We start from the raw sequence: 25,158 nt of genomic DNA, 5'->3' as shown, positions 1-25,158 counted from the left end.
ATGGTAGGCAGCCTATGTAGAACCCCAGAAGAGGTGTACAAAGGGTCTTTGAACACAGAGGGTTTACAGAACCCCGGGAACCAGGCACCACACCATAACACCGACATTTCAGCTAGGCCCCCTGATTACGACGACAGCTCCTCACAATCCTCATACCCTTTGTCCCCTAGTACCCCTCCAGGAGCATACGACCCGACCAGATCCACAGCCATCCCGGTGTACAGTCCCATGTACAGCCCCGCGGCCGTCGTAAGCCCCACACTGCCTTCAGCAATAAGTGTGGATGACAATACCGATGTGGACTACTATGATTTGCCGTTTATTGCATGCCCTTTTGGCACTTTCACGCTCCTGGACTCACCACACCAACAGCAATGGAGGCTCGCTATTTGTAAAACACGCCAGGAACAGGCGTTAAAGAATGGGGCTAAGGCTGTTAGCAGTATAGAGGTTACTGATGAGGCGTTACAGAATGGGGCCAAGACTGTTGGCAGTATAGATGGTGCTGAGCAGGCATTACAGAATGGGGCTAAGGCTGTTAGCAGTATAGAGGGTCCTGAGCAGATGTTACAGAATGGTGCTAAGGCTGTTAGCAGTATAGAGGGTCCTGAGCAGGCATTACAGAATGGGGCTTAGGCTGTTAGCATTATAGAGGGTCCTGAGCAGGCGTTACAGACTGTGGCTAAGGCTGTTCGCAGTATAGAGGGTCCAGAGCATGCGTTACAGAATGGGGCTAAGGCTGTTAGCAGTATAGAGGGTCCTGAGGAGTTGCATCCATTTATAAGGCCACGCAAGGTAGGCCCCCCCTAAGCAGGAACAAGATGGGTCTGTAAACACACTAGAGGTATTGGGGGCTCATGTAAAAGAGATGCAGATGGCTGTTCAAAAATTAAAACGTCAGGCGAACGCCGCAAACATAAAAATGGAGATGGGGCTTTCCAAGACCCTGTACACGAGGGAGGCCCATCAGAAGATCGTGCAAAGGGTTGGGTTGTGTGAAAAAGTGATCATACAGGCGTGTCAGGCGGCTGTGGCCGACATACACGGTATACATGGCAGCACCAAGCCCTAAAGACCCCCACAGCAACTGGTGCTCATAAGAGGCCCCCAAAATATAGCCGTAAGGTCCAGAGGTTAGTGACAAAGTCTGCACGCTTCTTTTAACTGCTCAAGCAGCGCCCATCTGTTGCCCTACAGCCCCTCACACAAAACAACACTGTTTTCCTAGACCTCTTCAAACAAGACATTTCCGTTTCCCTAGACCCCTTCAAACAAGGTACCATAGCTTCAAGACCAACGCCTGAAACATATAAACCATCACTACACCACCGACAATACATAGGGGCAGGAGCTAACATACCGAGGGTCGGCCATTTGAAGGGTGTAGGGTGTCATGCTTTAAAACTCCAAACCCCTGAACATTCAGAAGGACCTGTGGGTGGATCTGTAGCGACGGCCTCCATGAACATGACGTACGCAGACACAAACCCTCAAGTTCAGATAGGCTGGGGCTTGGTGCCTAGAAAAGCCTGGGCCCGTAATAAAAACAAAAGTGGGGTCATAGTGCAAAACAGCGCCGACTTTTAATACGCAAGCTGAAGAAGGCCAGAATATGCGCTACCCGAAGGTTTACAAGAGCCTCAGAGACAGTTCCCGAGCAGAACCCTCAAAATGACAACCCGAAGAACACCGCAGCAAGGCACACTCCTGATGATGAGGGTCCAGAGCCCTTGTTTTTAGAGAGTGTTAGAAGTTACAGTCGCAATGTAGAGAGGTTTAGGGCAGTAGAACACTATGAGGAGTTTAGATTTGTTAACCTACACCATATAACATCATCCAATCATGGGGTTCGAGCTATACATCAGGCTGTGCAGGAGCTCATAGAAAGGTTGTTACGCGATGTGGTCCCTAATGACTTTTTCCAACTCCGCTTCCAGGGGCAGGGCTTTGACAGTCCATTGTTCACCAGGCGGAAGGCCCGTGATGTGTTTGACGCTGTGCAATTTTTAGAAAACTTCTCAAGGCTTTTACAGAGCAAGGCTGAACTAGTTGCCTATGGCACCTTTAGAGTCATAGCCCTCATTGTACGGGGGCATGAGGGGGGTGTTTCCAGACCTGTAAAGAGCATACTATACAGTCAAATAATTGGGAACAAACAACGATGGCTGCTCAACTTTAACAATGGAGCAGCCAATACCTGTCTGGCGGCCAGCATCGTGGGGCTGTTGATGGATCGCAAGAACCCTGACACTGTCATCATGTCTAGAGCGGCTGAAACCCACGAGGTTCTTGAAATACATCCTGACCGCATGGTCGGCTTTGGTGACATAGGTCTTTTTGGGAACTATTTCGCAGTGACGGTGAAAGTTCTTTATCACAATGGCTCCTGGCAGTACTTTACAACAGGGTAACGTGTGAGAAACAAGACCGTATATGTCCTTCACAACGAAAATCATTTTTACGGAATCTTGAACCTTAAAGGTTTTCTGGGGGTCAAGCATGTGTGCGCCCACTGTGACCATATATACAACAATAAAACATACCACCAGTGTGAAATGCATTGTCAGAGGTGTCAGAGGGACGGGTGCATAGAAGACGCTACCCCGAAGTTGCGGAGCGGCACGTGTAGGATGTTTTGTCGCTCGCAAGATTGCTTGAACATACACGAGAAATCTTTTAACTGCATTCCTAAAAAGGATTGCAGCGAGTGTGGTCGGTATGTGGCAACGGATCACAAGTGTAAAGGCATGATATGTCCCCGCCTCCATGTGTCTTTCACGGCCGGCACCACCCACCAGTGTTATATGGTTAAAGGTCTCCCCCAGACCAAGACCGAGGACTATATAGTGTTTGATATAGAGTGCACACAAGAGACAGGGGTAAATCAGCCTAACTATATTTACGCACACCATCTAACTTACGACGATAGTTGGGAGTTTGAAGGACGAACGTGTGTTGGTGATTTCCTCAGCACTTTCATTCAAACCAAATTCCAATGGTATACAATGCTCGCCCACAACTCTAAATCCTACGACTCCTTCTTTATTCTGCAAAACATGATTCGTGAAAAGATACAGGTTGAACTCATAACCCAGGGTTCTAAACTGATGCTGATGACGGTATGCCCTTTGCAAATACGTTTCATAGACACCCAGAATTTCCTACCCATGAAATTGAGCAAGCTGCCAAAGGCCTTTGGGTTCCCAGGGTGTAAAGGTTATTTTCAACACTTTTTTAACACCTGGGCTAACCAGAATTATGTGGGGCCCATGCCGCCTCCTGACAGCTACGGGGTTGAATACATGATGCCTGATGAGAAAGTGAGCTTTCTACAATGGTACTCTGAAAACCGTGAAAAGGAGTTTCACTTTCAAACAGAGTTGAAAGCTTATTGTCAGTCTGATGTAATGATCCTGCGGCAGGCTTGTAACCTCTTCAGAGATGTTGTGGTGTCTATGACTAAAGAAGTCACAGCCTTGAAATCCAAGACCCCTGAAATGCTAAAAGCGGTCGAATACATAGACCCTTTTCAAAGCGTCACTCTAGCCTCCATGTGTATGTCCATCTACAAGCACATGTTTTTGAGGCCAGGAACTATCGCTCTAGTACCGCCAGACCTCTATAACGGTAAACAGAAATGTTATTCAACCCCATCTATCCAATGGCTCATGCACGTCTCTGAGAAGGAAGACATACAAATTCAACATGCCTTACAGGGTGGTGAATACCGCCTTGGTCCCTACTACCTGGACGGGTACTCTGTAATTAAGGGCGTGCCGACGGCCTTTGAATTCAATGGCTGTTTTTACCATGGCTGTCCCAAGTGTTACAAACCCCACGAGTATAACAAAATGCTGGGGGCCACATTTGAACACTTATACAGACGTACTCTGACAAAACCCAGTAGGTTGAAAAGCAGGGCTTTCCTATGCGAGTTCTTTGGGAGCACGAGTGGCTAGACATGTTAAAAACCGACACAGGCCTCTGCTCTTTTCTTAAGACTCGTGATTTACCCACACCTTTGTAGCCCCGAGATGCCTTATTTGGGGGTCGTACAAATGCCATACAACTGTCCAAGGCAGCTGCTGAGGGTGAGAAAATACACTACTATGATTTCTCCAGTCTGTACCCTTTTGTGAACAAAATGAAGTTGTACCCATTGGGACACCCCACCATCATCTATAGAGATTTTAAGCCCCTATCCGAATACTTTGGGCTTGTCAAATGTGAAATCTATCCTCCTAAGCAGCTTTACTTTCCGGTGTTGCCGTGCAGAGTCGATGGGACGGACCTTGCACATCAGCCACAGTGTGTGTTTTTTTAAAATGTATGCTCTTTTTTTATATAGCGCGATTTTTACCCTAACTTGTCAGAGCGCTTTGCACAAGAACCTGTTGCAAAACATAGGGACTAAGTATTACATGCATGACATAAAAGATACAAACAGAAAAAAAACTGCTTATTAGCGTGAACGGGACACGGTGGTGTCAGAGCGCTTTACATAAGAACCTGGTGTAAAACATAAGGACTGTGAATTGCATGCGTTAAATAAAAGATACAAATGCACAAATTACAAAAGCAGACGTTAAGTTACATGCCGCAAAAGTGACAATTGTGAGCATGTAAAATACAAGAGGTATCAGACATGTTGTTACAAGAGAAAAGTGACATGTGTGCAGGTTACAAAACCAAATGTTAAGTTTCAGGAGGAAAAAAAAGTGGCATGTCTGCAGGGTCCAAGAGAAAACAAAGTACAAGTAGCTGTATAATGCTGCAATAATTGGTAGGCACTCAAGCACAAGAACAAGCGCTATGTAGGCATTGGTGGCCTTGATGCACGTATCAAAAGCATGCAAAACGTAAGAGGTAGCAAGACGGGTGTTATAAGAGAAGTGAAGTGTACTGGTTACAAAAGAGTACCAGGTCCCTAGAGGCAGTGGTTGTGGGCCAGAAGGTACAGGTGTACCTAAAGTGATTTACCCGTGAGCCTAGGATATGGCGCAGGCTGTTTCTTTTTTAACATATGTTTTAGCGCAGCACATGCAACGCTTTTTTTAAAAAAAATGTCTGTTGTTGCAACCCTCTTAACAGGCTTTTTAAAATGCCTACAGGAATTGTTTGAAGTTGTAATACTTTGTTTAAGAAAGGCGCTTTTAAAACCAATGTTTTTATTTAATACAGATGCAAGACCCTGCAAAAGCACCAGTTACCAGTGTACCCCAGGCGCTGGACACCCCAGTAATAATTAGCAACGCCGGAGAATTGACAACCCCGCAGCCAGGTATATATATATATTTAGAGTTGTGTAGTTCTATGTAGTTTTGTACACCAATCTCTCAGAAGTTCTCTTTTTTCTAATGGGTTCTCATGTATGTATGCTTTTACAGCTTATGATCCCGACCTACAACAAGTTTTTGAAGATCTTATGGTGTACCTCGAGGCTCAAGGCGCTCTGAACAGTGTGCAAAACACTTCAGGGCCTACATGTAAATAAAAAAGGCCGCTGTTATTTAAACTGTCTAAGACGCCGGGGAGTTGGGGGTAGGCCAAAGTCCTGACCCTGAGGGTGTATAGGGGGTCTCCTCAGAAAGATGCCTAATGTTGGGTATAATTTTTCGTTTACAGGGACCCCGGCGTTATACCCTGACGTCGTCGTGGTACAGGAGGCGGCGCAATGTTCAAAAGAAAGCCCTTTGAAGAGGAAAGCTTTACCTTCTAAAGCGGGACCACCATCAAAGAAAGGAGCTGAGAAAAGTACTTCTAAAGTGGGACCACCGTCAAAGAAAGGAGCTGTAAAAAGACCACTATCTGGTGTGTTTTTTTACAAAATGGTGTGAAAAGTACTAGAGGTGTTACAGACTCTCAAGCAGAAGGGTACAGCGGCCGGTAGCAATGCCCATATAAAAAGGTGGCTGTGTAGAACGTAGGATGGTGGTGATTGTATGTGTTGTTTTATGCTTTCTCTAATATGTATTTTTTTCTGTTTATATTCTAGAAGCGTCTCAGAAACATGATGCTGAAGGCGCAACATTTAAGGGACATAACAGCAACCGTCCAGAACAACAGAAACGGCGTGAGTAGGCGTGTACGCCGGTATACACCCATTACAACGCATTTTTTACAACGCACTACCATTACAACGGAACTTTTACAACGCAAATACTATTACAACGCATTTATTTACAACGCATGTTTTTACAACGCAGGTACCTTTACAACGCATACCATTACAACGTAAGTATTGGTAAGTATATAATTATATTTAAAATGTTATATGTTAGGTTTTTTTTAAAGGGGTATTTTTAGGGTTCAGGGTCAGTTTTGGGTTTTTGGGTAAAGGGGTATTTTTAGGGTTCAGGGTCAGTTTTGGGTTTTTGGATAAAGGGGTATTTTTAGGGTTCAGGGTCAGTTTTGGGTTTTTGGGTAAAGGGGTATTTTTAGGGTTCAGGGTCAGTTTTGGGTTTTTGGGTAAAAGGGTATTTTTAGGGTTCAGGGTCAGTTTTGGGTTTTTGGGTAAAGGGGTATTTTTAGGGTTCAGGGTCAGTTTTGGGTTTTTGGGTAAAGGGGTATTTTTAGGGTTCAGGGTCAGTTTTGGGTTTTTGGGTAAAGGGTTATTTTTAGGGTTCAGGGTCAGTTTTGGGTTTTTGGGTAAAGGGGTATTTTTAGGGTTCAGGGTCAGTTTTGGGTTTTTGGGTAAAGGGGTATTTTTAGGGTTCAGGGTCTGTTTTGGGTTTTTGGGTAAAGGGGTATTTTTAGGGTTCAGGGTCAGTTTTGGGTTTTTGGGTAAAGGGGTATTTTTAGGGTTCAGGATCAGTTTTGGGTTTTTGGGTAAAGGGGTATTTTTAGGGTTTAGGGTCAGTTTTGGGTTTTTGGGTAAAGGGGTATTTTTTGGGTTCAGGGTCAGTTTTGGGTTTTTGGGTAAAGGGGTATTTTTAGGGTTCAGGGTCAGTTTTCAGTTTTTGGGTAAAGGGGTATTTTTAGGGTTCAGGGTCAGTTTTGGGTTTTTGGGTAAAGGGGTATTTTTAGGGTTCAGGGTCAGTTTTCAGTTTTTGGGTAAAGGGGTATTTTTAGGGTTTAGGGTCAGTTTTCAGTTTTTGGGTAAAGGGGTATTTTTTGGGTTCAGGGTCAGTTTTGGGTTTTTGGGGTACAGGGGTACAGGGTAAAAATAAAATAAAATTAAATTTAAATTAAATTAATTAAATGAAATTAAATTAAATTAAATACAATTACATTAAATTATATTAATTTTAAATAATATACAATTAAAAAAATTATATATACTTACCAATACTTACGTTGTAATGGTATGCGTTGTAAAGGTACCTGCGTTGTAAATAAATGCGTTGTAAATACATGCGTTGTAATAGTATTTGCGTTGTAAAAGTCCCGTTGTAACGGTATGCGTTGTAAAAGTATGCGTTTTAACGTCATACATCCGTGTACGCCATGTGAAACTCTCAACGTCCTACACACCAGCCAACATGATGAATAATCCTCTACAACAATCTATTCTGCACCGGGGTGGGGTCAGCACTGGCGGAGTGTTTACAAACCCAGATAACACAGGGCAGGGACTGCGTAAAAACGGTACAGAGGGTCTGAACCCTTTCAGGGTTTCAAAAGGGAAATGTGTCTCAAGCATTGCAACCTTTAAGAAGAAACATAGGGACTCAGAGAACCTGCCCTACCCTTTAAAATGTGCGAAGCCCAACAAGGTATTCACAGAGCCCCAAACCGAGCCCTTAAACCTCAAGAAGACGGATCAGGTGCTCCCAGAGGTCCAGGCAAGGCCCTTAAGCCCTGAGAAGAAGAAGGAACCGAGGACCCCCGAACCCCAAGCTAGCCCCTTAGACTTATCTGTAAAAAGGGATGCCAAACACTTGAATGTGGTCTATACACCCATGAGCTCCAAGGAGACGGTAGTTGTACCACAGGGTGTAGAAGAGATGGCGCCGCCACAAGCCCCTAAAACAACGCACCTCTCAAGAAAACATCTGAAGCTGAAATCGGGGGTCCTTAAGCTACAGATATCAGTGTCCCTCAGCAACCCTATTGCAACGCAGGATGCCGCCTGTGTCCTGAAACCCCAGACAGTGCCAAATAAAATAACTGTTCATGCAGAGGTACACGCCCCTGAGCAGACCCCGAAGCCGGTTGTAAATGTTCAAGACCGACCTAGGGTCTCAAAATTTGATAATACGCAACCCCTAGAAGGTCCTTCTATCATGAATAGCGACGCTCTCAAGGTGCTGAGGGGTATGGTAGGCAGCCTATGTAGAACCCCGGAAGAGGTGTACAAAGGGTCTTTGAACACAGAGGGTTAACAGAACCTCGGGAACCAGGCACCACACCATAACACCGACATTTCAGCTAGGACCCCTGATTACAACGACAGCTCCTCACAATCCTCATACCCTTTGTCCCCTAGTACCGCTCCAGGAGCATACGACCCTACCAGTCCCACAGCCATCCCCGTGTACAGTCCCGTGTCCAGCCCCGCGGCCGTCGTAAGCCCCACACTGCCTTCAGCAATAAGTGTGGATGACAATACCGATGTGGACTACTATGATTTGCCGTTTATTGCACGCCCTTTTGGCACTTTCACGCTCCTGGACTCACCCCACCAACAGCAATGGAGGCTCACTATTTGTAAAAAATGCCAGGAACAGGCGTTAAAGAATGGGGCTAAGGCTGTTCGCAGTATAGAGGGTCCTGAGGAGTTGCATCTATTTATAAGGCCACGCAAGGTGGGCCCCCCCTAAGCAGGAACAAGATGGGTCTGTAAACACACTAGAGGTATTGGGGGCTCATGTAAAAGAGATGCAGATGGCTGTTCAAAAATTAAAACGTCAGGCGAACGCCGCAAACATAAAAATGGAGCTAGGGCTTTCCAAGATCCTGTACACGAGGGCGGCCCGTCAGAAGATCATGCAAAGGGTTGGGTTGTGTGAAAAAGTGATCATACAGGCGTGTCAGGCGGCTGTGGCCGACATACACGGTATACATGGCAGCACCAAGCCCTAAAGACCCCCACAGCAACTGGTGCTCATAAGAGGCCCCCAAAATATAGCCATAAGGTCCAGACGTTAGTGACAAAGTCTGCACACTTCTTACAACTGCTCAAGCAGCGCCCATCTGTTGCCCTACAGCCCCTCAAACAAAACAACACTGTTTTCCTAGACCTCTTCAAACAAGACACCCCTGTTTCCCTAGACCCCTTCAAACAAGGTACCATAGCTTCAAGACCAATGCCTGAAACATATAAACCATCACTATACCACCGACAATACATAGGGGCAGGAGCTAACATACCGAGGGTCGGCCATTTGAAGGGTGTACAGGGTCATTCTTTAAAACTCCAAACCCCTGCACATTCAGAAGGACCTGTGGGTGGATCTGTAGCGACGGCCTCCATGAACAAGACGTACGCCGACACAAACCCCCCAGTTCAGATAGGCTGGGGCTTGGTGCCTAGAAAAGCCTGGGCCCGTAATAAAAAACAAAAGTGGGGTCATAGTGCAAAACAGCGGCGACTTTTAATACGCAAGCTGAAGAAGGCCATAATATGCGCTACCCGAAGGTTTACAAGAGCCTCAGAGACAGTTCCCGAGCATAACCCTCAAAATGACAACCCGAAAAACACCGCAGCAAGGCACACTCCTGATGATGAGGGTCCAGAGCCCTTGTTTTTAGAGAGTGTTAGAAGTTACAGTCGCAATGTAGAGAGGTTTAGGGCAGTAGAACACTATGAGGAGTTTAGATTTGTTAACCTACACCATATAACATCATCCGATCATGGGGTTCGAGCTATACATCAGGCTGTGCAGGAGCTCATAGAAAGGTTGTTACGCGATGTGGTCCCTAATGACTTTTTCCAACTCCGCTTCCAGGGGCAGGGCTTTGACAGTCCATTGCTCACCAGGCGGAAGGCCCGTGATGTGTTTGACGCTGTGCAATTTTTAGAAAACCTCTCAAGGCTTTTACAGAGTAAGGCTGGACTAGTTGCCAATGGCACCTTTAGAGTCATAGCCCTCATTGTACGGGGGCATGAGGGGGGTGTTTCCAGACCTTTAAAGAGCATACTATACAGTCAAATAATTGGGAACAAACAACGATGGCTGCTCAACTTTAACAATGGAGCAGCCAATACCTGTCTGGCGGCCAGCATCGTGGGGATGTTGATGGATCGCAAGACCCCTGACGCTGTCATCATGTCTAGAGCGGCTGAAACCCACGAGGTTCTTGAAATACATCCTGACCGCATGGTCAGCTTTGGTGACATAGATCTTTTTGAGAACTATTTCGCAGTGACGGTGAAAGTTCTTTATCACAATGGCTCCTGGCAGTACTTTACAACAGGGGAACGTGTGAGAAACAAGACCGTATATGTCCTTCACAACGAAAATCATTTTTTACGGAATCTTGAACCTTAAAGGTTTTCTGGGGGTCAAGCATGTGTGCGCCCACTGTGACCATATATACAACAATAAAACATACCACCAGTGTGAAATGCATTGTCAGAGGTGTCAGAGGGACGGGTGCATAGAAGACGCTACCCTGAAGTTGCGGAGCGGCACGTGTAGGATGTTTTGTCGCTCGCAAGATTGCTTGAACATACACGAGAAATCTTTTAACTGCATTCCTAAAAAGGATTGCAGCGAGTGTGGTCGGTATGTGGCGACGGAGCACAAGTGTAAAGGCATGATATGTCCCCGCCTCCATGTGTCTTTCACGGCCGGCACCACCCACCAGTGTTATATGGTTAAATGTCTCCCCCAGACCAAGACCGAGGACTATATAGTGTTTGATATAGAGTGCACACAAGAGACAGGGGTAAATCAGCCTAACTATATTTACGCACACCATCTAACTTACGACGATAGTTGGGAGTTTGAAGGATGAACGTGTGTTGGTGATTTCCTCAGCACTTTCATTCAAACCAAATTCCAATGGTATACAATGCTCGCCCACAACTCTAAATCCTACGACTCCTTCTTTATTCTGCAAAACATGATTCGTGAAAAGATACAGGTTGAACTCATAACCCAGGGTTCTAAACTGATGCTGATGACGGTATGCCCTTTGCAAATACGTTTCATAGACACCCTGAATTTCCTACCCATGAAATTGAGCAAGCTGCCAAAGGCCTTTGGGTTCCCAGGGTGTAAAGGTTATTTTCAACACTTTTTTAACACCTGGGCTAACCAGAATTATGTGGGGCCCATGCCGCCTCCTGACAGCTACGGGGTTGAATACATGATGCCTGATGAGAAAGTGAGCTTTCTACAATGGTACTCTGAAAACCGTGAAAAGGAGTTTCACTTTCAAACAGAGTTGAAAGCTTATTGTCAGTCTGATGTAATGATCCTGCGGCAGGCTTGTAACCTCTTCAGAGATGTTGTGGTGTCTATGACTAAAGAAGTCACAGCCTTGAAATCCAAGACCCCTGAAATGCTAAAAGCGGTCGAATACATAGACCCTTTTCAAAGCGTCACTCTAGCCTCCATGTGTATGTCCATCTACAAGCACATGTTTTTGAGGCCAGAAACTATCGCTCTAGTACCGCCAGACCTCTATAACGGTAAACAGAAATGTTATTCAACCCCATCTATCCAATGGCTCATGCACGTCTCTGAGAAGGAAGACATACAAATTCAACATGCCTTACAGGGTGGTGAATACCGCCTTGGTCCCTACTACCTGGACGGGTACTCTGTAAATAAGGGCGTGCCGACGGCCTTTGAATTCAACAGCTGTTTTTACCATGGCTGTCCCAAGTGTTACAAACCCCACGAGTATAACAAAATGCTGGGGGCCACATTTGAACACTTATACAGACGTACTCTGACAAAACCCAGTAGGTTAAAAAGCAGGGCTTTCCTATGCGAGTTCTTTGGGAGCACGAGTGGCTAGACATGTTAAAAACCGACACAGGCCTCTGCTCTTTTCTTAAGACTCGTGATTTACCCACACCTTTGTAGCCCCGAGATGCCTTATTTGGGGGTCGTACGAATGCCATACAACTGTACAAGGCAGCTGCTGAGGGTGAGAAAATACACTACTATGATTTCTCCAGTCTGTACTCTTTTGTGAACAAAATGAAGTTGTACCCATTGGGACACCCCACCATCATCTATGGAGATTTTAAGCCCCTATCCGAATACTTTGGGCTTGTCAAATGTGAAATCTATCCTCCTAAGCAGCTTTACTTTCCGGTGTTGCCATGCAGAGTCGATGGGACGGACCTTGCACATCAGCCACAGTGTGTGTTTTTTTAAAATGTATGCTCTTTTTTTATATAGCGCGATTTTTACCCTAACTTGTCAGAGCGCTTTGCACAAGAACCTGTTGCAAAACATAGGGACTAAGTATTACATGCATGACATAAAAGATACAAACAGAAAAAAAACTGCTTATTAGCGTGAACGGGACACGGTGGTGTCAGAGCGCTTTACATAAGAACCTGGTGTAAAACATAAGGACTGTGAATTGCATGCGTTAAATAAAAGATACAAATGCACAAATTACAAAAGCAGACGTTAAGTTACATGCCGCAAAAGTGACAATTGTGAGCATGTAAAATACAAGAGGTATCAGACATGTTGTTACAAGAGAAAAGTGACATGTGTGCAGGTTACAAAACCAAATGTTAAGTTTCAGGAGGAAAAAAAAGTGGCATGTCTGCAGGGTCCAAGAGAAAACAAAGTACAAGTAGCTGTATAACGCTGCAATAATTGGTAGGCACTCAAGCACAAGAACAAGCGCTATGTAGGCATTGGTGGCCTTGATGCACGTATCAAAAGCATGCAAAATGTAAGAGGTAGCAAGACGGGTGTTATAAGAGATAAGTGAAGTGTACTGGTTACAAAAGAGTACCAGGTACCTAGAGGCAGTGGTTGTGGGCCAGAAGGAACAGGTGTACCTAAAGTGATTTACCCGTGAGCCTAGGATATGGCGCAGGCTGTTTCTTTTTTAACATATGTTTTAGCGCAGCACATGCAACGCTTTTTTTAAAAAAAATGTCTGTTGTTGCAACCCTCTTAACAGGCTTTTTAAAATGCCTACAGGAATTGTTTGAAGTTGTAATACTTTGTTTAAGAAAGGCGCTTTTAAAACCAATGTTTTTATTTAATACAGATGCAAGACCCTGCAAAAGCACCAGTTACCAGTGTACCCCAGGCGCTGGACACCCCAGTAATAATTAGCAACGCCGGAGAATTGACAACCCCGCAGCCAGGTATATATATATATTTAGAGTTGTGTAGTTCTATGTAGTTTTGTACACCAATCTCTCAGAAGTTCTTTTTTCTAATGGGTTCTCATGTATGTATGCTTTTACAGCTTATGATCCCGACCTACAACAAGTTTTTGAAGATCTTATGGTGTACCTCGAGGCTCAAGGCGCTCTGAACAGTGTGCAAAACACTTCAGGGCCTACATGTAAATAAAAAAGGCCGCTGTTATTTAAACTGTCTAAGACGCCGGGGAGTTGGGGGTAGGCCAAAGTCCTGACCCTGAGGGTGTATAGGGGGTCTCCTCAGAAAGATGCCTAATGTTGGGTATAATTTTTCATTTACAGGGACCCCGGCGTTATACCCTGATGTCGTCATGGTACAGGAGGCGGCGCAATGTTCAAAAGAAAGCCCTTTGAAGAGGAAAGCTTTACCTTCTAAAGCGGGACCACCATCAAAGAAAGGAGCTGAGAAAAGTACTTCTAAAGTGGGACCACCGTCAAAGAAAGGAGCTGTAAAAAGACCACTATCTGGTGTGTTTTTTTACAAAATGGTGTGAAAAGTACTAGAGGTGTTACAGACTCTCAAGCAGAAGGGTACAGCGGCCGGTAGCAATGCCTATATAAAAAGGTGGCTGTGCAGAACGTAGGATGGTGGTGATTGTATGTGTTGTTTTATGCTTTCTCTAATATATATTTTTTTCTGTTTATATTCTAGAAGCGTCTCAGAAACATGATGCTGAAGGCGCAACATTTAAGGGACATAACAGCAACCGTCCAGAACAACAGAAACGGCGTGAGTAGGCGTGTACGCCATGTGAAACTCTCAACGTCCTACACACCAGCCAACATGATGAATAATCCTCTACAACAATCTATTCTGCACCGGGGTGGGGTCAGCACTGGCGGAGTGTTTACAAACCCAGATAACACAGGGCAGGGACTGCGTAAAAACGGTACAGAGGGTCTGAACCCTTTCAGGGTTTCAAAAGGGAAATGTGTCTCAAGCATTGCAACCTTTAAAAAGAAACATAGGGACTCAGAGAACCTGCCCTACCCTTTAAAATGTGTGAAGCCCAACAAGGTATTCACAGAGCCCCAAACCGAGCCCTTAAACCTCAAGAAGACGGCTCAGGTGCTCCCAGAGGTCCAGGCAAGGCCCTTAAGCCCTGAGAAGAAGAAGGAACCGAGGACCCCTGAACCCCAAGCTAGCCCCTTAGACTTATCTGTAAAAAGGGATGCCAAACACTTGAATGTGGTCTATACACCCATGAGCCCCAAGGAGGCGGTAGTTGTACCACAGGGTGTAGAAGAGATGGCGCCGCCACAAGCCCCTAAAACAACGCACCTCTCAAGAAAACATCTGAAGCTGAAATCGGGGGTCCTTAAGCTACAGACATCAGTGTCCCTCAGCAACCCTATTGCAACGCAGGATCCCGCCTGTGTCCTGAAACCCCAGACAGTGCCAAATAAAATAACTGTTCATGCAGAGGTACACGCCCCTGAGCAGACCCCAAAGCCGGTTGTAAATGTTCAAGACCGACCTAGGGTCTCAAAATTTGATAATACGCAACCCCTAGAAGGTCCTTCTATCATGAATAGCGACGCTCTCAAGGTGCTGAGGGGTATGGTAGGCAGCCTATGTAGAACCCCGAAAGAGGTGTACAAAGGGTCTTTGAACACAGAAGGTTAACAGAACCTCGGTAACCAGGCACCACACCATAACACCGACATTTCAGCTAGGACCCCTGATTACAACGACAGCTCCTCACAATCCTCATACCCTTTGTCCCCTAGTACCGCTCCAGGAGCATACGACCCTACCAGTCCCACAGCCATCCCCGTGTACAGTCCCGTGTCCAGCCCCGCGGCCGTCGTAAGCCCCACACTGCCTTCAGCAATAAGTGTGGATGACAATACCGATGTGGACTACTATGATTTGCCGTTTATTGCACGCCCTTTTGGCACTTTCACGCTCCTGGACTCACCCCACCAACAGCAATGGAGGCTCACTATTTGTAAAAAACACCAGGAACAGGCGTTAAAGAATGGGGCTAAGGCTGTTAGCAGTATAGAGGGTCCTGAGCAGACATTACAGAATGGTGCTAAGGCTGTTAGCAGTATAGAGGGTCCTGAGCAGGCATTACAGAATGGGGCTAAGGCTGTTAGCAGTATAGAGGGTCCTGAGGAGTTGCATCCATTTATAAGGCCAAGCAAGGTGGGCCCCCCCTAAGCAGGAACAAGATGGGTCTGTAAACACACTAGAGGTATTGGGGGCTCATGTAAAAGAGATGCAGATGGCTGTTCAAAAATTAAAGCGTCAGGCGAACGCCGCAAACATAAAAATGGAGCTGGGGCTTTCCAAGACCCTGTACACGAGGGCGGCCCATCAGAAGATCGTGCAAAGGGTTGGGTTGTGTGAAAAAGTGATCATACAGGCGTGTCAGGCGGCTGTGGCCGACATACACGGTATACATGGCAGCACCAAGCCCTAAAGACCCCCACAGCAACTGGTGCTCATAAGAGGCCCCCAAAATATAGCCGTAAGGTCCAGAGGTTAGTGACAAAGTCTGCACGCTTCTTACAACTGCTCAAGCAGCGCCCATCTGTTGCCCTACAGCCCCTCACACAAAACAACACTGTTTTCCTAGACCTCTTCAAACAAGACATTTCCGTTTCCCTAGACCCCTTCAAACAAGGTACCATAGCTTCAAGACCAACGCCTGAAACATATAAACCATCACTACACCACCGACAATACATAGGGGCAGGAGCTAACATACCGAGGGTCGGCCATTTGAAGGGTGTAGAGGGTCATGCTTTAAAACTCCAAACCCCTGAACATTCAGAAGGACCTGTGGGTGGATCTGTAGCGACGGCCTCCATGAACATGACGTACGCCGACACAAACCTTCAAGTTCAGAAAGGCTGGGGCTTGGTGCCTAGAAAAGCCTGGGCCCGTAATAAAAAACAAAAGTGGGGTCATAGTGCAAAACAGCGCCGACTTTTAATACGCAAGCTGAAGAAGGCCAGAATATGCGCTACCCGAAGGTTTACAAGAGCCTCAGAGACAGTTCCCGAGCAGAACCCTCAAAATGACAACCCGAAGAACACCGCAGCAAGGCACACTCCTGATGATGAGGGTCCAGAGCCCTTGTTTTTAGAGAGTGTTAGAAGTTACAGTCGCAATGTAGAGAGATTTAGGGCCGTAGAACACTATGAGGAGTTTAGATTTGTTAACCTACACCATATAACATCATCCAATCATGGGGTTCGAGCTATACATCAGGCTGTGCAGGAGCTCATAGAAAGGTTGTTACGCGATGTGGTCCCTAATGACTTTTTCCAACTCCGCTTCCAGGGGCAGGGTTTTGACAGTCCATTGTTCACCAGGCGGAAGGCCTGTGATGTGTTTGACGCTGTGCAATTTTTAGAAAACCTCTCAAGGCTTTTACAGAGTAAGGCTGAACTAGTTGCCTATGGCACCTTTAGAGTCATAGCCCTCATTGTACGGGGGCATGAGGGGGGTGTTTCCAGACCTTTAAAGAGCATACTATACAGTCAAATAATTGGGAAGAAACAACGATGGCTGCTCAACTTTAACAATGGAGCAGCCGGGGAGGAGCCAAGACGCCGTCCAAAATGGCAGCTTAGGAGCCCGGCTCCGCCGCTCGCCCTCTCCCTCCCTAACATCCTGACATCGATCCTGTGTCTGCTCCACGCCCCCGCACGGCTGAATGGACGCGGTGCCCGACCGTGTAACTCCGATTTCGCGGACATCTCGGATGGTTGAGAAACGTCGACGCAAAGATTGTGGCCTGTGCCAGCTGTAATCCGGGACCTGGAGTTGTGGTGTGGCCGGAGAGGGATCGAACAACAGCGGCCGCGGCCGAGTCAGGGGAACCGATAGACCCCGACGGGAATCACAGATTGCGTGATTTTGCTGGCGGAACTAGCGGAGCGCGATGCGAGTGCCCTGAGCTTCACAGCACGCATTTGGCTGATTTTATGGGCACTGGAGGACCCGGAACCAGTGGACAGTCCTGTCGCCCGCATCGGCCTTCTCTGGTGGTTTCCCCGGGGCGACCCGGCCCTCAGTGTGACCGTCAGCCAGCCATGGCAGATGTCGGACTATGGATCCCTCCCCCGGGCATGGCGTGTGAGAGGTTGGTGTCGCGGTACTAAAGGAGGTCCTAAACTGTACCGTTCCGACCCCAGCATAGACCACCAGGTACATTGCGACCCGAATGCCTGATACGATGTTTACTATCTCGCCAAAGGGACCCCCGGGAGAGGGGAGCATTGCAATCGCTGACGGCGGAGAGAGGGAGTTCACACTGAAAGATGTTCTTTTGGCCATCCATGATTTTCATTTCTCCCTGTGTCGTGGATTGTGTGCCCTCCATGACTCACTGACGTCCATGGCTCCTGCAATGGGACCGGGGGGCGCAAATGGGAGCATGATGGGTCGGGCGCCCGTCAACACTCAGTTATTGGTCACCGTGGACTTCCCGAGGTGTAAAGTGTTGGATTTTGAGAACACTGTACTTGCCGGCCGGACCTGCACGACTGACATTCCCTCTGATTTTCTGACATGTGTGCGCGCTACCGAACAGCAACAATGGGCCCTCACGCTATTGGAAAGTGGCTATTGGCGCAGCGGTCTTGTCACTGTTCTTCTTCCTCCGCTGGGCTCCTGGGGGGCTCCTAAGAAACAAGTTTGGTCTCCAGGCTTGTCCGCCTATGGAACTACTGGGTTGGAGGGGTTGTTTATTCTTGCTCGAACTGGCCAGGGGTGAACACTAAGTGGTGGTTTTGGTGACTCCGGTGGTGATGCGGGATTTGGCTCGTTACTGTGATTGTGGGGGGGGAGTGAGACAGACACATAATGATGGATGCTTCCTTTCCGGGGTGCTTATATTCTCTTCTGAGTTGCGGTGAGGTGGGGGGTGGGGGGGTGGGGCGGGGAGCGGGCGTAAGGTTCCTCCTTCTTTTTCTCGTAAATGGGGTTTCAGTTCCTGGGGCGACAGGCATGCCTATAGGGGTTGTGGGCCATAGCCTTCTGCTGGTATGCAGGGTGGGGGGTTGGGAGTTTGTTTTCGTTTTATTTTGTTTCTATGGCCTTTGTTTTTCCTTTTTCTCTTGCTTTTCTTTCTTTATCTCTTATATACCTTCACTCAGACGGGGGGTCAAGTCTTGTTTTTATTTTTAGGGCAGATTCTTACAATGTGCGCTTGCATTTCCTTACAATGGTTGTTGGCCCTACGAGTAGGATATTGAGTCAGTGCGTAGATATAATATGCTGGTTTATTCTGATTTACACGTTCTCAAGGCGCCTTTCTTATCACGCTTGTATAGACGGCAAATATCCTGTTCCACGACCTGCTTTGATTATGACTTTGCCTGATTGTGTGTCATTGGATCCTTCTCCTCATGATAAAACTTGGAATCCTCTCAAATCCTGATATTTCATAGATACGCTTATATGTAAATCCTGTCTTCTAGAGTTGCTATGACTCCGGCTCTAGAGATGCTGCACTGTGTTATTTGTGCTTTGCGAGGTCTTGACTTATCTAGCGGCCGGCCCGAGAGGTTGTAGGCCTATGCCTGTATTGGTTTGGAATGATAAATATGAGGTTTTCCGAATAAAAATTTATTTAAAAAAAAAAACAATGGAGCAGCCAATACCTGTCTGGCGGCCAGCATCGTGGGGATGTTGATGGATCGCAAGACCCCTGACGCTGTCATCATGTCAAGAGCGGCCGAAGCCCACGAGGTTCTTGAAATACCTCCGGACCGCATGGTCGGCTTTGGTAACATAGGTCTTTTTGAGAACTATTTCGCAGTGACGGTGAAAGTTCTTTATCACAATGGCTCCTGGCAGTACTTTACAACAGGGGAACGTGTGAGAAACAAGACCGTATAAGTCCTTCACAACAAAAATCATTTTTACGGAATCTTGAACCTTAAAGGTTTTCTGGGAGTCAAGTATGTGTGCTCCCACTGTGACCATATATACAACAATAAAACATACCACCAGTGTCAAATGCATTGTCAGAGGAGTCAGAGGGACGGGTGCATAGAAGACGCTACCCTGAAGTTGTGGTGCGGCACGTGTAGGATGTTTTGTTGCTCGCACGAAAGCTTGAACATACACGAGAAATCTTTTAACTGCATTCCTAAAAAGGATTGCAGCGAGTGTGGTCGGTATGTGGCAACGGATCACAAGTGTAAAGGCATGATATGTCCCCGCCTCCATGTGTCTTTCACGGCCGGCACCACCCACCAGTGTTATATGGTTAAAGGTCTCCCCCAGACAAAGACCGAAGACTATATAGTGTTTGATATAGAGTGCACACAAGAGACAGGGGTACATCAGCCTAACTATATTTACGCACACCATCTAACTTCCGACGATAGTTGGGAGTTTGAAGGACGAACGTGTGTTGGTGATTTCCTCAGCACTTTCATTCAAACCAGATTCCAATGGTATACAATGCTCGCCCACAACTCTAAATCCTACGACTCCTTCTTTATTCTGCAAAACATGATTCGTGAAAAGATACAGGTTGAACTTATAACCCAGGGTTCTAAACTAATGCTGATGACGGTATGCCCTTTGCAAATACGTTTCATAGACACCCTGAATTTCCTACCCATGAAATTGAGCAAGCTGCCAAAGGCCTTTGGGTTCCCAGGGTGTAAAGGTTATTTTCAACACTTTTTTAACACCTGGGCTTACCAGAATTATGTGGGGCCCATGCCGCCTCCTGACAGCTACGGGGTTGAAGACATGATGCCTGATGAGAAAGTGAGCTTTCTACAATGGTACTCTGAAAACCGTGAAAAGGAGTTTCACTTTCAAACAGAGTTGAAAGCTTATTGTCAGTCTGATGTAATGATCCTGCAGCAGGCTTGTAACCTCTTCAGAGATGTTGTGGTGTCTATGACTAAAGAAGTCACAGCCTTGAAATCCAAGACCCCTGAAATGCTAAAAGCGGTGGAATACATAGACCCTTTTCAAAGCGTCACTCTAGCCTCCATGTTATGTTATGTTATGTTAGGGATTGCTTGTATAGCGCCTATCACCGCCGGTCTCTAAGCGCTTAACCAGAAAGAACATAACACACTGATGACCCTAGAACCTCAGTTGTTTCACCTACTATGATGTCATGAAAGCCTTTCTGAAAAGATAAGTTTTTAGTTTCTTTCTGAAAGGTAGAAGTTGCGATTCCGCTTTCAAGGTAGGTGGAAGCTCGTTCCACAGTTGTGAAAGGAGCACGGACAGGGCCCTGCCTCCTTTGGTCTTTAATTTGAACCTAGGTTGAAACAGGTTGGAGGTTGTTCCTGAGCGCAGTAGCCTCCCCGGGGTGTACCTCTTTAGACGTTGCTTAATGTACTCTGGGGCTTTCCCAAAGAGTGCCTTATGGGCCATACAGAGACATTTGAACTGCACTCGGAATTTCACTGGGAGCCAGTGCAGCTTCTGAAGCAGTGGGGTTACATGCGCGTTTCTAGGCAAAGAATGGATCAGCCTGGCCGCATCGTTTTGTATTACCTGCAGCTTCCTCAACAGCTTCTGTGGTAGGCCTAGGTATAAGGCATTCCCATAATCAAGTCTCGAAATGACTGTGGCGGATACGATCGATTGCAGGGTGGAGGCAGATAAGATGGGGACTAGCTTTCGCAATTGCCTCAACACACCTATGCAAGATCCTGCCACAGCAGAAACTTGCGGGGTCATTGAGAGGTCTGCATCGATCCTTAACCCCAAGCTTTTTACCACAGAGCCAGGAGACTGAGTGGTTCCTAGCTCGGGGGGCCAGTACAGGTCACTCCAGGGATCCTCTTTGTTGCTAATCACCAGCACCTCCGTCTTATCAGCATTCACTTTCAACAGATTGTTAGTCATCCAGTTGACTGTGAATGAGAGCAGATTCCTCACTGAATCCTGGGCCTCTTTGGTGTTGTCCAGCCGGACTAAGAGCTGAGTATCATCTGCGTAATTAAAGATTTCGCAGTTCATACGCATAAGCTCCTCCACCAGTGGTTGTAGATAGATATTAAAAAGCAGGGGGGATAACGCCGACCCCTGGGGCACCCCCCAGGTCACGTCGCGGATCTCAGACAGTTGGTCTCCTAGCTGCACTCTCTGGGTTCGACCTGACAGGAAGGATTCTAGCCACTTTAGCACCTGGCCTGTGATCCCCAATTTTGCGACACGGTCCAGCAAGATGGTGTGGCTGACCGTGTCGAAAGCCGCCGATAAGTCTAATAGAATCAAGGCACAAGGCTGTTTGTTATCTGCCCTGACTCTCAACTAATCGGCGACCGAGGCCATGACTAATTCTGTGCTATGTTGGGGCCGGAACCCAGCCTGCCTGGTATGAAGGAGATGGTGTTCTTCCAGATGGCCGGCTAGAGTGCTGAGAACGTGCTTTTCTAGGATCTTGCTTAGAAAAGGCAGCTGCGAAATGGGCCTGTAATTTTTTAAGGCTGTCGTGTCTGTTCCTGCTTTCTTCAGAAGTGGGGAAACCCTGGCTTCTTTCATCTGAATCGGCAGATAGCCTGAGTTGAGTGAGTTATTCAGTAGACTCAGTACCTGAGGCTGAATGCCTGGCAGAGCCATTTTAAAAATTCTGGGAGGACATGGATCTATGCTAGACCCTGATTTAGTTTGAGCGACCAGTTGCGCTAAGCACTTGTCGTTAATGGGAGGGAAGCTATCCAAAGTCATGGATGGCACCTGAACATTCTGGCTAGGCATCATGGTTGTGACTGTCCGTGCATTGATATCAGTGATGATGTCCTGTACCTTCTGAAGGAAGAAGGATTGAAAGGAGTCACCGTCAGGTTGGTCACCCACTGAAATTTTCCCTTCACGTTGTGTAAGTTCCCTTAGAATGGTAAATGTCTCTCGCTGAATGTTAGTAGCCTCTCTAATTCTTCCCTCATAGAAAGCAGCCTTTCTTTCCAAGATGTCTGCCTTGTATTTTGAGAGCAGGGTTTTGAAATTTGCGGCGTCTGATTGAGTATAGTGGAGTCTCCACCTTCTCTCTGCCTTACGAAGGGCTTGCTTCTTTTGTTTCAGGGAGGCGTCAAACCAAGGCGCTCCTCTCCCTTTGGTTCTAGTGCTCTCCAACTGCTCAGGGACAAGTTTGTCCAGGGCGGCGAGGATCCAGGTATTTAAGATCCTAACATCCTGGTCCAGATCTATGCCATTCATATTGGGGGGAGTGAGGGAAAGCAGGGTTGAAATTAGGAGGTTTGCTTCCATCTTACTCCAGGATCTAATTTTCCTCCATGACTTGTTAGGGGCAGCCCTCACAGGGTCGCCTGGAACCCAGCACTTTATCATAAAATGATCTGACCAGATGCAAGGGATTGTTTCCGTGATTTCGGTGTTGGGTAAAGAAGACCAGACAAGGTCCAATATATGGCCTTTCACGTGAGTAGGACCCACCACTAGCTGTCGCAAATTAAGCAGCGAGAGATTAGCCTCAAACTCAGTCTCTGTGGGGCCTCTGGGTACCTTGTCCCAGTGGTAATTGAAATCGCCAACCACCAAGAGGGACTTATATCTGGTGGCCAAGTCCGTTAGAAGCTCAAACAGGACGTCATTGAAATCCGGGGAGCTTTGTGGCGGGCGATAGACCACTATTATTGTAATACATGAGGATTTAAGTGAGACTTTTATCCCTAACAGCTCTGCACTGGCACAGTTTTGTGCTATGATCTCTTTCACTACGAGACATTTTTTGAACAAAAAGGCCACACCCCCTCCTTTACAATCGTTTGGGCGGTTATGCCAGATAGCGTCATAACCTGGAGGTAGAGCGGCCAAAATGTCAGGCAGGGAGGCAGAGCTCAGCCATGTCTCAGAAAGTGCAAGGATGTCAATATCTCCATCAAGCAGTAGAGAAAAGACTTCCAGATGGTGCTTTTGTAAGGAACGCGTATTAAGTATCACTAGTCTGAGACCATGTGATTGCTGGCTAGCAACAGTGGGACGAGTCCTGGGGCCTGTACCTATATTCTCCACAAGAACTTCAGCTGGCAGATTGACCAAGGTACTTTTATCCAAACGGATAAAGTCTGTCTTTAATGCCCACAGAGCTTCGGGCGAATATGTACAAATTGGACCAAAGTTTCTAGCCCCTAAGCCCGTCCTGGCCCGGACGGGCACAGACGGGCTTTCCTCTGGCACTCCTCCGGCGCAATGCTGCGCGCAATGCTGCGCGCAATGCTGCGCGCGATCGCTGCGCGCTTGCATTCTGGCTATTAATTATAGGGTGTGGCTGGGGCACTTCCAAAGACTAGCACGCTAACACACAGAGTGTGGTGTCTCTATCTCACCATCAAGATGGCGGGCGGCGTGAGGCAGTAAAGAAATCACCAAAGTGGTGAAGTGTGCTTTTAATTCCGATAGTTCTTTCCTATTGTAGAGCTTGCAATGTGAAAGACAGGGGGAGCGTGGTGTCACAGTGAAATACTAGAGCAGAAAAAACGAAATTCGATCTCCAATATAAATTTCGAGCAGCAATAAGTTTTTACTAGATTACAAGCACATGTTTTTGAGGCCAGAAACTATCGCTCTAGTACCGCCAGACCTCTATAACGGTAAACAGAAATGTTATTCAACCCCATCTATCCAATGGCTCATGCACGTCTCTGAGAAGGAAGACATACAAATTCAACATGCCTTACAGGGTGGTGAATACCGCCTTGGTCCCTACTACCTGGACGGGTACTCTGTAATTAAGGGCGTGCAGACGGCCTTTGAATTCAACGGCTGTTTTTACCATGGCTGTCCCAAGTGTTACAAACCCCACGAATATAACAAAATGCTGGGGGCCACATTTGAACACTTATACAGACGTACTCTGACAAAACCCAGTAGGTTGAAAAGCAGGGCTTTCCTATGCGAGTTCTTTGGGAGCACGAGTGGCTAGACATGTTAAAAACCGACACAGGCCTCTGCTCTTTTCTTAAGACTCGTGATTTACCCACACCTTTGGAGCCCCGAGATGCCTTATTTGGGGATCGTACAAATGCCATACAACTGTACAAGGCAGCTGCTGAGGGTGAGAAAATACACTACTATGATTTCTCCAGTCTGTACCCTTTTGTGAACAAAATGAAGTTGTACCCATTGGGACACCCCACCATCATCTATAGAGATTTTAAGCCCCTATCCGAATACTTTGGGCTTGTCAAATGTGAAATCTATCCTCCTAAGCAGCTTTACTTTCCGGTGTTGCCGTGCAGAGTTGATGGGACGGACCTTGCACATCAGCCACAGTGTGTGTTTTTTTAAAATGTATGCTCTTTTTTTATATAGCGCGAACTTTACCCTAAGTTGTCAGAGCGCTTTACACAAGAACCTGTTGCAAAACATAGGGACTAAGGATCACATGCATTACATAAAAGATACAAACAGAAAAAAAAACTGCTTATTAGCGTGAACGGGACACAGTGGTGTCAGAGCGCTTTACATAAGAACCTGGTGTAAAACATAAGGACTGTGAATTGCATGCGTTAAATAAAAGATACAAATGCACAAATTACAAAAGCAGACGTTAAGTTACAGGCGGCAAAATTGACAATTGTGAGCATGTAAAATACAAGAGGTATCAGACATGTTGTTACAAGAGAAAAGTGACATGTGTGCAGGTTACAAAACCAAACGTTAAGTTACAGGAGGAAAAAAAAGTGGCATGTCTGCAGGGTCCAAGAGAAAACAAAGTACAAGTAGCTGTATAACGCTGCAATAATTGGTAGGCACTCAAGCACAAGAACAAGCGCTATGTAGGCATTGGTGGCCTTGATGCACGTATCAAAAGCATGCAAAATGTAAGAGGTAGCAAGACGTGTGTTATAAGAGATAAGTGAAGTGTACTGGTTACAAAAGAGTACCAGGTACCTAG

The sequence above is a fragment of the Lissotriton helveticus genome, chromosome 2_2, assembly GCF_964261635.1.
Source record: "Lissotriton helveticus chromosome 2_2, aLisHel1.1, whole genome shotgun sequence".
In the NCBI taxonomy this organism is placed as follows: domain Eukaryota; kingdom Metazoa; phylum Chordata; class Amphibia; order Caudata; family Salamandridae; genus Lissotriton; species Lissotriton helveticus.
Note: the sequence above shows the minus strand (reverse complement) of the source record.